Here is an 11,904-nt window from a genome sequence, read left to right on the forward strand (position 1 = left end):
CACACACACACACACACACACACACACACACACACACACACACACACCATGCTCCTTCCCTATCAGGATATTGGAACATAACCTGAGTAAGGAAGTCAGGTGCTTAAGGAGTGTTTGAAGGGAGTGGGAAAGCACCCTGGAGGAAAGGGCTGCAGAGAACAGGATCTGGGCATAGTGAACTAGGCTTCCAGATGGGGAGGTGGGCCCAAGAGGCATCCCACAGGAGGCCAACATGGATGAAGTGTGCTAGGAACTTCCACACCCTCTGGGGTCTCAGGTGGAGACACGGTGACAGCTGTGAGTGGGGAATCATTTATCTGACCCATCGTTAAAGGACTGCTGCTATATAAAAGACAGATGGTAGCAGGGCTGGGGAGGGAAACAGAGAAGGCAGTCGGGAGCTGGTGAGCCACCCTGCAGTGCTGATGACCAGGGAGGAGAAAGGGGCCATGGTTGGGCCTATGTGGCTAGAAGTATGGTGTTGTTGCCTGCGGAGCTGGGGAGAGGAGCTCACTGTGGAAACCGGGGCTCTCTGTTTACACTTCTTGACCTCTTGAGCCATTCACTCACTAGATGCTATGACTCAAACAGGAAGATGCTGGGCTGACAGTATTTGTGTCACTCCAAGATGGGGGACCCAGGGTTCACTGAAAGCACCTACCAGGCAGGGAAGTGGCCCATTAGAGGAGAAATGCTATCAGAACTATCACCAGAAGATGGCGAGCAGCTTCAGCACAGGACGGCCACCAAATGGCCCCTGAGGGGAAAGCTTCTGGCTGGAGAGGCCAGGCTGGTACAAAGAGAAATCGGCTGCCGCTAAATATCATGCAGATTTCAAATTAGCCACAAAAAAATGCTGCTGGCTGTTCTCACCACACAGAAGTGGCATGTGCCTGAAGCCATCAATATATTAATTACTCAAACCTGATCATTACATATTACATAAATGCACCTAAACACCACACTGTACTTCACACACACACACACACACACACACACACACACGCACGCAAACTGTTGTGTGGCAATTAAAATTTAAACATAATTTTAAAATGCACCCCAAAATAGACAGTAGGTGAAGGGTATATGGGGCCAAAAAAGCTTTTTTTTTTTTTTTTTTTTTTTTTTTTTTACGTGATGGGAGAGGTAGAGCATTCTGGGATGAGTCGCACTGAGGGGCCAGCTGGCAGTTTAGGGGAGAGGAGTCTTTCTTGGGGGAAAAGGAAGCTCTCAGAGCCTCCTGGGTGGGCACAGAGACCTTCACCACTCCAGCAGAGGATGCAGAAGGGTACACGAAGTCAGCTGTTGAGGGTGGGTGTGTACGTTTGTACCTGAGTGGGAAGCAAGGTGTCAGTTTCTGGGGAGGGAGTGTTGGAAACCTGAGAAAGGAGCGGGGTCAGCACCAAGGTAAGATATCATTGCCTGAGGCCGCACAGTCTCCTGAGATCCTCTGACAGGAATCACAGACTGAGCCTCTGAATTCTGAGAACCACGCTGGAATCCACAGGCTTAGACTGCAAAGCGTCACTTAGACGTTGTTGTTTTGAGGCAGTCTCTCATTCTGTAGGCAGGCCTTGAACCCACAGCAATCCTCTTGCCTCAGTATCTCCACCTCTAGGCTCATAGGCACAAGCTAAAATATCCAGCTGCAAGTTTTTAAATTAAAGCAAATAGCAGGGTCGAGTGGCATACACCCACAATGAAACACTTGGAAGACGGAGGCAGGAGGATGAACTCAGGACGGGGAACTGAGGGTGGGGGTGGGGGAGGCACCAAGAGTGGACTGCTGTGATTAACTGAGCGGAGGTAAGGCGTGGAAGGTGAGAGGCAGGGGGTAAAGAGGCTATCTGTGAAGAGTGCTGGCTAGGAATGCTGCCTAGAGGGAGCTGTGGTCGTACTAAGGCACTAGAGAGTTTTACAGCTGAAGTGCTGGGAGAGACACAGGTACCATAGGATAAGGTGGAGAGTATGATAGACGGGGAGGGAAGCTAGGTGGGGTAGCAAGACCTCTGAAATAGAGGTGACAGTGAGCCCATCGAAACAGGCTCTTCACGCAGCAGGGGAAGCAGGGGGGTGGTTATGGTGACCTGTTGTGGCTTTGTGAAGGACAGAGAAAGAAGAGGTGGCCCAAAAGAGCACTTTCTATGTCTCTAAGAAAGGCTGGGGAAGAGCAGATAGGAAGCGGGCTGTCCAGGAGACAAGCACTCTAGAGTGGAATGTGTGCAGAGAGGTCAGAGGACCAAGGGTTGCTGGTGATGATCCTGGAGGTCTAGGGCCGACGAAGCTGTGAGGAAGGGAGGAAGAGAAAGGCCATCTCTTCCAGGAAGCTCTGGGGGTCCAGGAGCAGTAACCACAATGGACCAGCAGAGGGCACCCAGGTACAGCACGTGAGAAATCTCAGCCTGAAGACTGAGGCAGAGCCCAGTGCACCAGCACCAGCTCTAGAGAGATACGCTAGACCCAGTTCCGTCTCCAGACTCCATGGTGATGACCCAAGCACTGCAGACGGAAGCAGGTCCAGTTGTCATGGCTGCCGCATGCTAGGTGCAATGTGTGGCTCAGCCCAGATGGCTGGGATGGAAACATGGGAGGCTCGGGGTGGGTGGAAATATGTCTTCAATGTCTCTTGAGGCCCAGACAAGGCATTGTCTTTCCCGAGAATACAGAGAATCTGGAGGGTTGGGAACAGAAGAGTATTTTGACTATAGCCGAGTAGTGCTTTTGCACACACACAGAATCTTGTACGCCATCTTCTTGGCATCATTTTATTAATGAAAGAATAGGCTGGGAGTAGGCAAGTGGGTGCCGTGACAACACTATATTGTAGCGTATCTGGGACAGCTGGGATTGAACCTTTGGCCTGCCTCGCCGGCAGCCAGGGCCTGTCTGTTCTTCCACTGCTCCACCCTTCGTCTTCCATCACGGCTACCGCCACTGCCTCCTCCGGCCTGTGTGAGGCCGTCTTCTGTCTTCCCACAGAGGATCTCCTCCAGGCTCCCCACATCCTCTTTTCCCCACCCTCCCCATCCCAAAGCCCTTTGAAGGCCATTTGGAGAAGCTATAGGAGGCTTGCTCCCCCCCATTTCCCACCCTCGCCAAGCATGCCCAGATTTCTTCCATCCCCTAAAATTAAAATTAAGACAAGCAGAACAAAAGTCTCCTCTGTCACCTCGTCTACCGTAGACACCGAGTCACAGTTATAAACAAGATGGCAGAGCCCGCTGATCCGCCTGAGGTGGGGATCGGAGTTCCTGAGAAAGACAGGCTGGACGTGTGTGCCTCAGGAATGGGGCGTGAGAGACACGCTTCTCACACCCTGGCAGCCTGTGGGAAGGTCAGGTTCCTCAGATTGCATGGGGACCCACAAACGTCCCAAATGCCTGGGACGCTGCTCCCTCCTGCACGCCCAGTGTTTTTCCCTCCAACATCCTTCCAGACCCTCTGCAAGGCAACCTCCTCCAGGCAGCACACCCTGACCTTCCCTTTCCTCCCTGATCCTTCTTTGCCAAGGCTGTCAGCATTGCTGTGTGCTCATCTCTCCCATCCCTCTTTTCCTTGCTCCGTGTGGATCTGAACGAAGCCGTTTCAGAGCCCAGCACCATTCAGGAGCAGATCTCTGCTGGACATGGTAGACCCAGTGCAGAGACAGAGGCCAGCAAACGCACAGGCCTGAGCAGGCGGTGGCAGTGACCATAGTGGGAGACGAAGGGTGGGGGAGGGGGCCTTGTTGGGGAAGGACAAACAGGTCTTAGCTGCAGACCAGGCAGACCCAAACAAGTTTTCACCCCAGCTATCCCGGCTCTACTATTAACTGTACAGTGTTGCCATGGCACCCACCTGCCTTCTCCCAGCCTATTCCCTCATCAATAAAATGATGACCAGAGCTCTGACTTCACCAAGAGCAGCCGGGGAAGTGTTTCACACTGACTGATGGAATTCACAGTCAAGCGTGGAAGGACAGTGTGGTTCAGATGGCAGCCTCACCCGACAAACACCCAACCCTGCCCCCCCCCACTGGAGATTTGGTTCTGAAGGACGCTAAGGGCATGAACCCCATTGGCATCAAATGAGGAAAGGTCTAGGGTGAAGGGAAGGAATCCCTAGCATCCAGGGCCCCCGGGGCAAGTGGCAGGGAGGGGAGACCAGCTGTGAATGTGAGAAGTTTTCGAGCCCTGCAGGCCAGGTGCTAATGATGCAGGAAAGCCAGTCAGCTGGAACCCCAGGCAGACCCAAGAATTGGCCAGCATGCTCTCCACTGTAGGAGAAGAGAAACTGAGTCTAAGGAGGCCTTCTCTGGGAGCAAGTCCCCACTCAAGCTGGAGGATGGAAGGAGCTGCTGGGAAGAATGGGGAAGGCCCTGGTGTAGGTGGGGGTAAGAAGCAGGGGCTCGAGCACAGGCTTGGGTCAGGGTTCAAGAGACAGAGGGGAGGAGGAAGGTGGAGCAGAGAGAAGGCAGGACCACTGGAGTCGCCTGCGGCTCAGGCCGGTCTGCACCACTCTGACAAGCTGCGGCGTGGGCGGGCAATATGTTGTCACCACCAGATTCAGCCCTGCCAACTGTCCCTATGGGCTTTTGTTCCACACGCCCCACAGTGACCCTGGTCATCCATGCCCGTCCACAGCCCATCTCCTCCAGGACCTCAATCCCAGGTAGGCCATACCATGGATTGGCACCTAGGAAAGTAGCCATAGAGAGCTTTCGGTTCGCCATGCTGCCCGATGTGTCCAATAAGGAGAGGGTCATTGGCCCCTCCCCGGTGGCCCCTCCAATCTCCCCTGTTCTTCCCCGGGGTCACTTTCACAGGGCAACCTGAGTTTGCTGTGAGAAGAGCAGACAGGGCAGCTCCTCTGTTTACACCGAACACATAGCTGCTGCCACCTGTCAGCCCCACCCTGAAGGCCCCGAAGCACCTGGCATGCTGAGCAGCAGAGATGCCAGGGGCCTGGTCTCAGGGAAAGACCTCGTGTCCTTGAGGGGTTGGGTGATCGTTGCAAAGCCTCAGGGCATCCCTGGCTCCCTGGAACCCTCATGTTTGCTCCTGACCTCCCAGAGTTGGGATCACACACTACGATGAGGGCACCCTTAGCCTGGCGTCACCATACCACATCCAGCGGGCACTCGAATCTGTTCTTCAAGGTGCCAACAGGTGACCTGGTGACCTGATATTTTGTTTATTTAAAAATATATAATCAATATTATTTTCTAAATATAACTTTTTTTTTCTCATTACTTACACATTTTCTGTTAATATATACATACATATTTATCAAAAAAAAGGAAAGGAAGACCCCATTTAAATGAAATCCCTTTGAGCTTTTCTATTCACTTCTGCACATATGGGTGTCTCTCGCTTATACCTTGCGGCTATTTGGGAGTGCCTTTGGCTGCAAGTATGGTAGCTTAAAGACAGAGATAGATTCTTCTCATTTAGAGGGAGTGCTTCAGTTCCCTAACTAGCCCGCTGGCTCGGCTGTGTCAGAGCCTTCCTGTGGTTCTCTCGGAATTTTCCCCATGGTCGGAGCAGCTCCACCCGCTGCAGCCATGTTTGACGCTAGCGAAGGCTGGGTCAGTTCAGCGTCTCTACTGGGAAACCAAAGTGTTTTTCAGATGTAACCCCCAGCTGGTCGTTCTTTCAGGCTTATTTGTTAAACTTTGATCTTGTGGACACTCCTAGCACCAAACAGAATTATTATAAGTGCCTTTGAACCAGTCATAAGTAATCAGCTGAAAATAGAATTATCGTAAGGGCCTTTGAGCCAGTCGTAATTAATCAGCTGGGAGTGGGCATGTGACTGCCACAAGCAAAATCCAGGAAAGAGAAATAATAGTCTCCCTGCTGCAAGTGTGTTGTTTTATGGCCTGTCCCTTTCCTCTTAATTATATACTACCAAATTGCTTCACGTCAAGGAACACACACTCAGGCACTCATTCAGCAATGATATATTGAGAACACAGTGCATTCTGGGATGCACTGGCTGAGCACCGTGGGTGTAATAGCAACCGTCACCGAGTCCCGCTGTCATGGGGCATAGAGCTGGGTGAAGCGCACGGGAGCCGCAGGAGAAATGCGCAGAAGCTGGGTGGCTTCAGTTTTACTGTGTGGCACAGAAAAACGGGTCTGATTCAACAAGGATGGTCACTGCGCCGAGTGCGGGGCTATGTTGGGTGCAGGACCGTGACATGGAATGGAGGGGCGTTGTGTTAATCGGGGGCTCACTATGTTGAGTGGAGGGTCACCGCGTTGAGGGAAGGGTCACTGTGTTAGGGCAGGGTCACTGTGTTCACTAGACAGCCATCACATTAAGTGGAGAGTCAACAAACTGAGCGGAGGGTCACGGCATTGAGTATCTGTACAGAGTCCTCTCGCCAGAGTGGGATGGTTTAACCAGCCCATTGCTGCAATTTAGATCTGAACGTGTTTTAGCTTTACCAGTCAATACCCTCTGTTACTCCACCTTAACACGCTGCTTGATTCACCTTAGGATAAAGTTCTATTCTAAATTGCAGGTGCGGAGGGCTGCCGAGGCGGAAGCTTTCGCACTGTGGACCTTCTCCCTTCTCGTCCCAGAGCACCCACCTCTTGCCCTCCAAGACAGAGCCTATGCCCTGCCTCATCTCCAACCATTTTCTGTCTCACTGTTATCTTTCCAAAATGTTGCAGAGTTATGGGGGCAGCATTGTGTCTGGTTGTTTTTGTTTGCATTATGCTCATGTTCCTGGAGTTGCTGGCCTTTTACCTCTTTCTTTATGAGATTTCAACTCGTGTGTGTGTGTGTGTGTGTGTGTGTGTGTGTGTGTGTGTGTGCGCGCACACACACACACACACATGCATACACACCTCTTACATATGCTATGAAATCCCCTTCTTCCATGTCTTTGTCAAACTAACCCTCTGGCTTCCCATGGAAAAACCCAAACTCCCAAATCCAACCCTCCCATCCTCTCCTGCCGTCCTTCATGCCTGTCCCTGGCCAGGGTGTCCACTTGCTTCAGGACCAGCCTGGGATGTGAAGGGAGACTCTCCCATAGCCTTTGCACAAGCACAATTCCATCATGTTCTCCCCAGGGAACATCATCTACAGAACAGATGTGTTCCCAGAGCAGCCCTTGCTTGCTCTCTCTGATCACTCCCCTTGCTCACGCCCGTTAATCACCTTCTCGTTCACTCTCAGGCAAGTTCTATTCTTCTATGCCTCTCTAGGCTCATCCTTGAGCCCTCCGAGAGCCATTAGCTCATTCTATACTTGTCCCAGGGGAGCTAGGCTCCCCTGATACCAGGCAAGGGCCAGCCACATCTCTGTCCTCAGTACCTGGCACAGAGGTGGCACATAGAAGAGGTTTAGAGAGTCTTCATAGCTAGAATGAATGAATGAATGAATGAATGAATGAATGAATGAATGAATGAATGAAATCCGTCCATTCCAACTCCCTAGCCTGGTGAGCAGACATCTAAAGAGTGCTGTTGCCTCTAGTCTCACTTGCTCTACTCTTCTCCAGTCTAGGTATAGATGATGGAAGACAGCTCGAGAACTCCCACCTTCTACAGGGCACCGTGGAGCTGTCATCTACCTCAGGGCCTTGCTGGAACCTACAGTTGACTTTGGGTCCCCTCTGGTCTCTAGTCCGCCTGGGCCAGGGTTCTGGTGTCTTTGGAGAAGTACTGAGCTCCGCTGTGCTGGTTGGCTGGGCTTGGGCTCAGCAATGAGGCTCTGGAACCGTGGCCCCGTGGCCCCGTGGCCTTCAGGCCTGACCCAGCATCCAGTGAGGGCTGCCAGCGCAATAAATCTCCCTGAGAAGTCAGCGCTGAATACTGACCTCAGGGCACAGGCGTCCTCAGGCCATCAGTGTGGCCTGGGCCTCCTTTATGCCTTTTAGCAATATGGACCCTCAGCAATCCTTCCTCACGTTGCTCCTCTGCTCATGAGTGTCATCAGGTACCCCCTTGCTGTTAAGACCAAATCTGGCTCCAAGTAGAAATTCAAGGAGCATTGCAGCCTCCCTGTCTGACCTTGACTCCCACCACTCCAAGCATACCAGTTTCCTCCGGTTTGGGGGACCCCCTTCCTGGAGTCAGCCTGCATTGTGCCCTCTGTCTGAGATCCCATGTCGCTTCTTATTTATTTATTTATTTATTTATTTATTTTCTGTTTAAGCTCCGGCTTGAGGTCCTTAATGATCCAACTCAAACAAACCAAAGCATGGAAGCACCTAGTCCTCCAGAGCCTCTAGCTTGCTCATTCAAAGTGCAGATGGGGAGGCGGGGTGTGGTTCTGGTAGCAGTTCGAGTGCCAGTCCTATGCCTATATTGACTCCTGGTGTCGGGGTTCTGTACACAGTTTGCTCGTTTCTGCAGGTGACAAGAGTAATGGTAAGCATGGCTTATGAACTGCTCATTGGCACCGTGTCCACGCTGCCCACTCTGTATACAGCACCCATCTAATCACTATGGCGTGCCTCTGATGCCTGTGCTTCTGCCTCTATAGACAAAGACAGTTAAGGCCAGAGAGATGAAATGTCTCCACCACAAACACAGAGCTGGCTGTATGGAAGCCCAGCTTCACCTTCAGCGCCGATACTCTCAAGCTGGCCCTCTGTCCCAGGCTGGGAATCACTGTACCTGTGCCAGGAACCTGCAGAGCGGGCACCTGGCTCCGCCCAGCTCTGCTCTGTCCCACCTAACTGCTGCTGCTTACTCTCCTAAGCAAAAATGGTGGAAAGGTGGGAGAAAAGGCCCCCAAAGGCTTATTTACCCTTTCAGGAGACTGTAAATCACCCAACCATCCAAGCAAAGGAGGGCAGAAAACAGAGCCACCCACAGCTGAGAAAGACTGCAAGGACAGAGTGGAAAGGGGATGGGCTCTTCTCTGGCAGGGGGCATGCTGGTTCAAGGTCCAGGGAGCAGATAGAAATTTGAGCCAGGCCTTGAGGGCTGGAAGAGGAGGGCATCCAGGAGCAGGTGTAACCGAATCTAGGATAGCACGAAAGTAGGTCTGCGATGCTGGACATGCATGACATGGCGGGTGATTTGGCTGCGAAGGGCAAGAGAGGTCAGATGATACAGGGCTGTGGAGCCAGCGTAAGGCATCCGACCTTTGATGGAATGCAATAGGGAGTCAGGGAATGTGTGGAAGCAAGGGCGAGTCTCCCTCTTCACAGCCGTAGCTGGGCTGTTCCATGCGGCCTGACAGGCTGGTCTATCTTTCTTCTGTGTGCCTGGGGCTGCAGACACCTCCAGCCGGGGCTTGAGGCTCTTACAGCTAAATTTCCTCTGGAAAAAATGGGCAGATGGTTCAACCTCTCCGGGCCTCAGCGTCCTGTCAAGTGAGGACAATAACCCTCAGCACCCCTCCACCTCCCTCAGGAAATGCTATGCTTAGCTCCACACCACTCGCTGCTCAAACACCTCTGTCACATACATACAAGCTTCACCCTTGTGGGAGTTTTCACACTTTCCCCCCGCCAGGTCACTCTCCTGTTGCCGTGTTACCGAGTGAGATGTAGCTGATCGCTACTTTGCTAATGAGGACACCGATCGAATACCTGTGATGTGCCAGGGGGCCCTGTAACCACTTGCCCATCTTACCCACAGTGCCAACCACAGGGGTTATCATTACAGAGGGTCAGAGACAGACAGCGACTTGTTCAAGTCTGCACAACCAAAACCTGGCAGAAGATGAGTGTGGACCCAGGTCGGTTTGTACTTCAGAGTCTGAGATTTAGGATACGTGTGGTCGGCAGACTGGTCCCTCCCGGGGCTCTTTTGAGGACCAGACGGGATAAAGGCTGCAAGTGCAATCTTATCTCCTACCTTCGTGTGGAGAGAAAGAGCAGATACCTAGGGAGGACTGCAGGGTGCTCAAGTCACAACTAAGCATTAGCAGGCCAGTGCTCAGGGCCCCCAGGACAGCTGTCTGCCCTTGGCCCCCCTCCACAGGTACTTTCCTGATAGAATGGAAACTCCCATAGCCAGGCAGGGAGAGCAAAGGCCTGGATTTCTGCACTGGCGTGCAAACCAGTCCCTAGGGCTGGAGGCTAGAATCCGGTTCTAGAACCCGGTTCCTCCAGCTTCTTCTGGCCACTCTAGGCCATGAGCACCTTGCTCCCCTCCGATCCCATCAACCGCCTAGAGGTACCAGTGAGGTCCGACGTGGCTGCTGCAGTGGACATCCAGAGAGCTAGGGAAGGCGAGAGTGGGAGGAAGCGGGCCACTGTCCCTGCTGCCCAAGCTCACAACCCTTCCTCGCCATCAAAATCCACAGCGCCCTCTTCTCCACCCCCTACCCGCCAGTCACCCATGGCCTCCAGAGGCTGTCCTGGAGCAGGAAGGGCAGAGAGGGGACACAGCAAAAGCAGCATCGGCTGTGCAGAGAGAAGTGAATGGTGACACCGCGCAGACGGCACCATGCCACCGCCTGCCCTCCCCCAACCGCCTCTGACCGCTGCTGTCTGATCTGGAGCAACACTTGCTCCCTTGTCAGAAGCCCTGATCCCCCAGAGTATCCTTTCGTGGGCCCACGGTTGCTCCCCACCCACACCATGAGCTGGCTCTGAGTGTTGAGCGATGGCTATCCTCCTCAGCAGAAATGCTAGTGGAGGCAGCCCGTCCCAAGCAGCTCAGGGACAGGCTCCTCTCCCTCGTGTGCCACACAGGTGAGGGAGTCACTTGTAGACCCCCGTCTCTAGGACCCGAGGGAGCTAACTAGAGGCTCTCCATGTCTGAGGCCTGTGCAACCATGATTCTGGGCCTGGGGGCTACTCCCCCCCCCCCCAACGGCTATCCCACGCGGCCACACCGCTTTGTCTGCTGTTCCCTTCCCAGAGAGGCCCCTCGATGCCAGCCAGGCATGAAGCCTCATTTTATTCTGCCCGGAGGGGCCTGGGCAGTTTCACAGGAAAGAATTCACAGGCAAGTAAAGGTGACCTTTCAATGGTAAAAACGTTTTTATTTATTTCGGCCCTTGGTGCTGGCTCTGCTCGATGTCCGCTGTGGGTCACAGACGTCCCTTCCTGGGCCAGCAGAATGCAGCAGCCTGCCACATCCCACCTCCCCCATGGCTGGGGCATGATCGGGGATGCCTGGTCTGTGATGCCCCAGCAGAGAGGAGGTGCCTGGTGGAGGCGTCTTTCCGGAAGAGGTAGAAATGCCCCAGAAAGGGAGAGAGTTGCGGTGTATCCTTCTCACTCTGCACCAGTGGTATCTCCTTCCCCTGCCGGGGACCCCCGACCTTCTCCCAGGGCCCTCCTCTTAGAGATCTCAGGACAGCTCTAAGTGTGTGGGCCTGGCTGGAGGAGGTTGCAGGACCCTCCTTTCTATGGCTCCCTCCATCCTGGGCTGAGAGCAGAGGGCTGGAAGATCTGCAGCCCGGAGTGACTCTCTGTTCTGTCCCCAAGCTTACAGCACAGCAAGCTCAGGAGATTGGGAGGCCTTTGGGAGGTCAAGGACCAATGTCTCTTTTCTAAGCTGAGTGCCCGGCACACAGCAGATGTCCAGTAAATGCCAAGGGCATCAAGAGGGATCAATCCAGCAGTGGGGTTTTGTCCGCTCTAAGCCAGTACAAGTGTGTTCTGTGAAGTGCTGCTGGCTCCTTCCGGTAGCTTTCTGCCTGGTTTTGTGCCTGTCTAGAAGCCATTTAGAAAAGTGGGTGCCGGAGACAGAGTCCATACTTGTCAAAATTGGAGAGGGTGACATTATCTGCCAAGGTTCCAAGATCTTCTGAGATCTGCACATAGCCAGGGTCCCCTGGAAACTATGGTGAATGAGGGCAAGATGAATGAGGGCTGTCCCAGGGCAGTGGCAAGCAACCGGCCACAGAAATGGAGGCACAAGAACAGAGAAAACATTCTCAACTAGGAGTTGGGATGCCAGGAAAGCTGGCAGAAAAAGGTCACTTGGTAGAGGTATA

The sequence above is a fragment of the Psammomys obesus genome, unplaced genomic scaffold (assembly GCF_907164565.1).
Source record: "Psammomys obesus unplaced genomic scaffold, mPsaObe1.curated_primary_1811, whole genome shotgun sequence".
Taxonomy (NCBI): domain Eukaryota; kingdom Metazoa; phylum Chordata; class Mammalia; order Rodentia; family Muridae; genus Psammomys; species Psammomys obesus.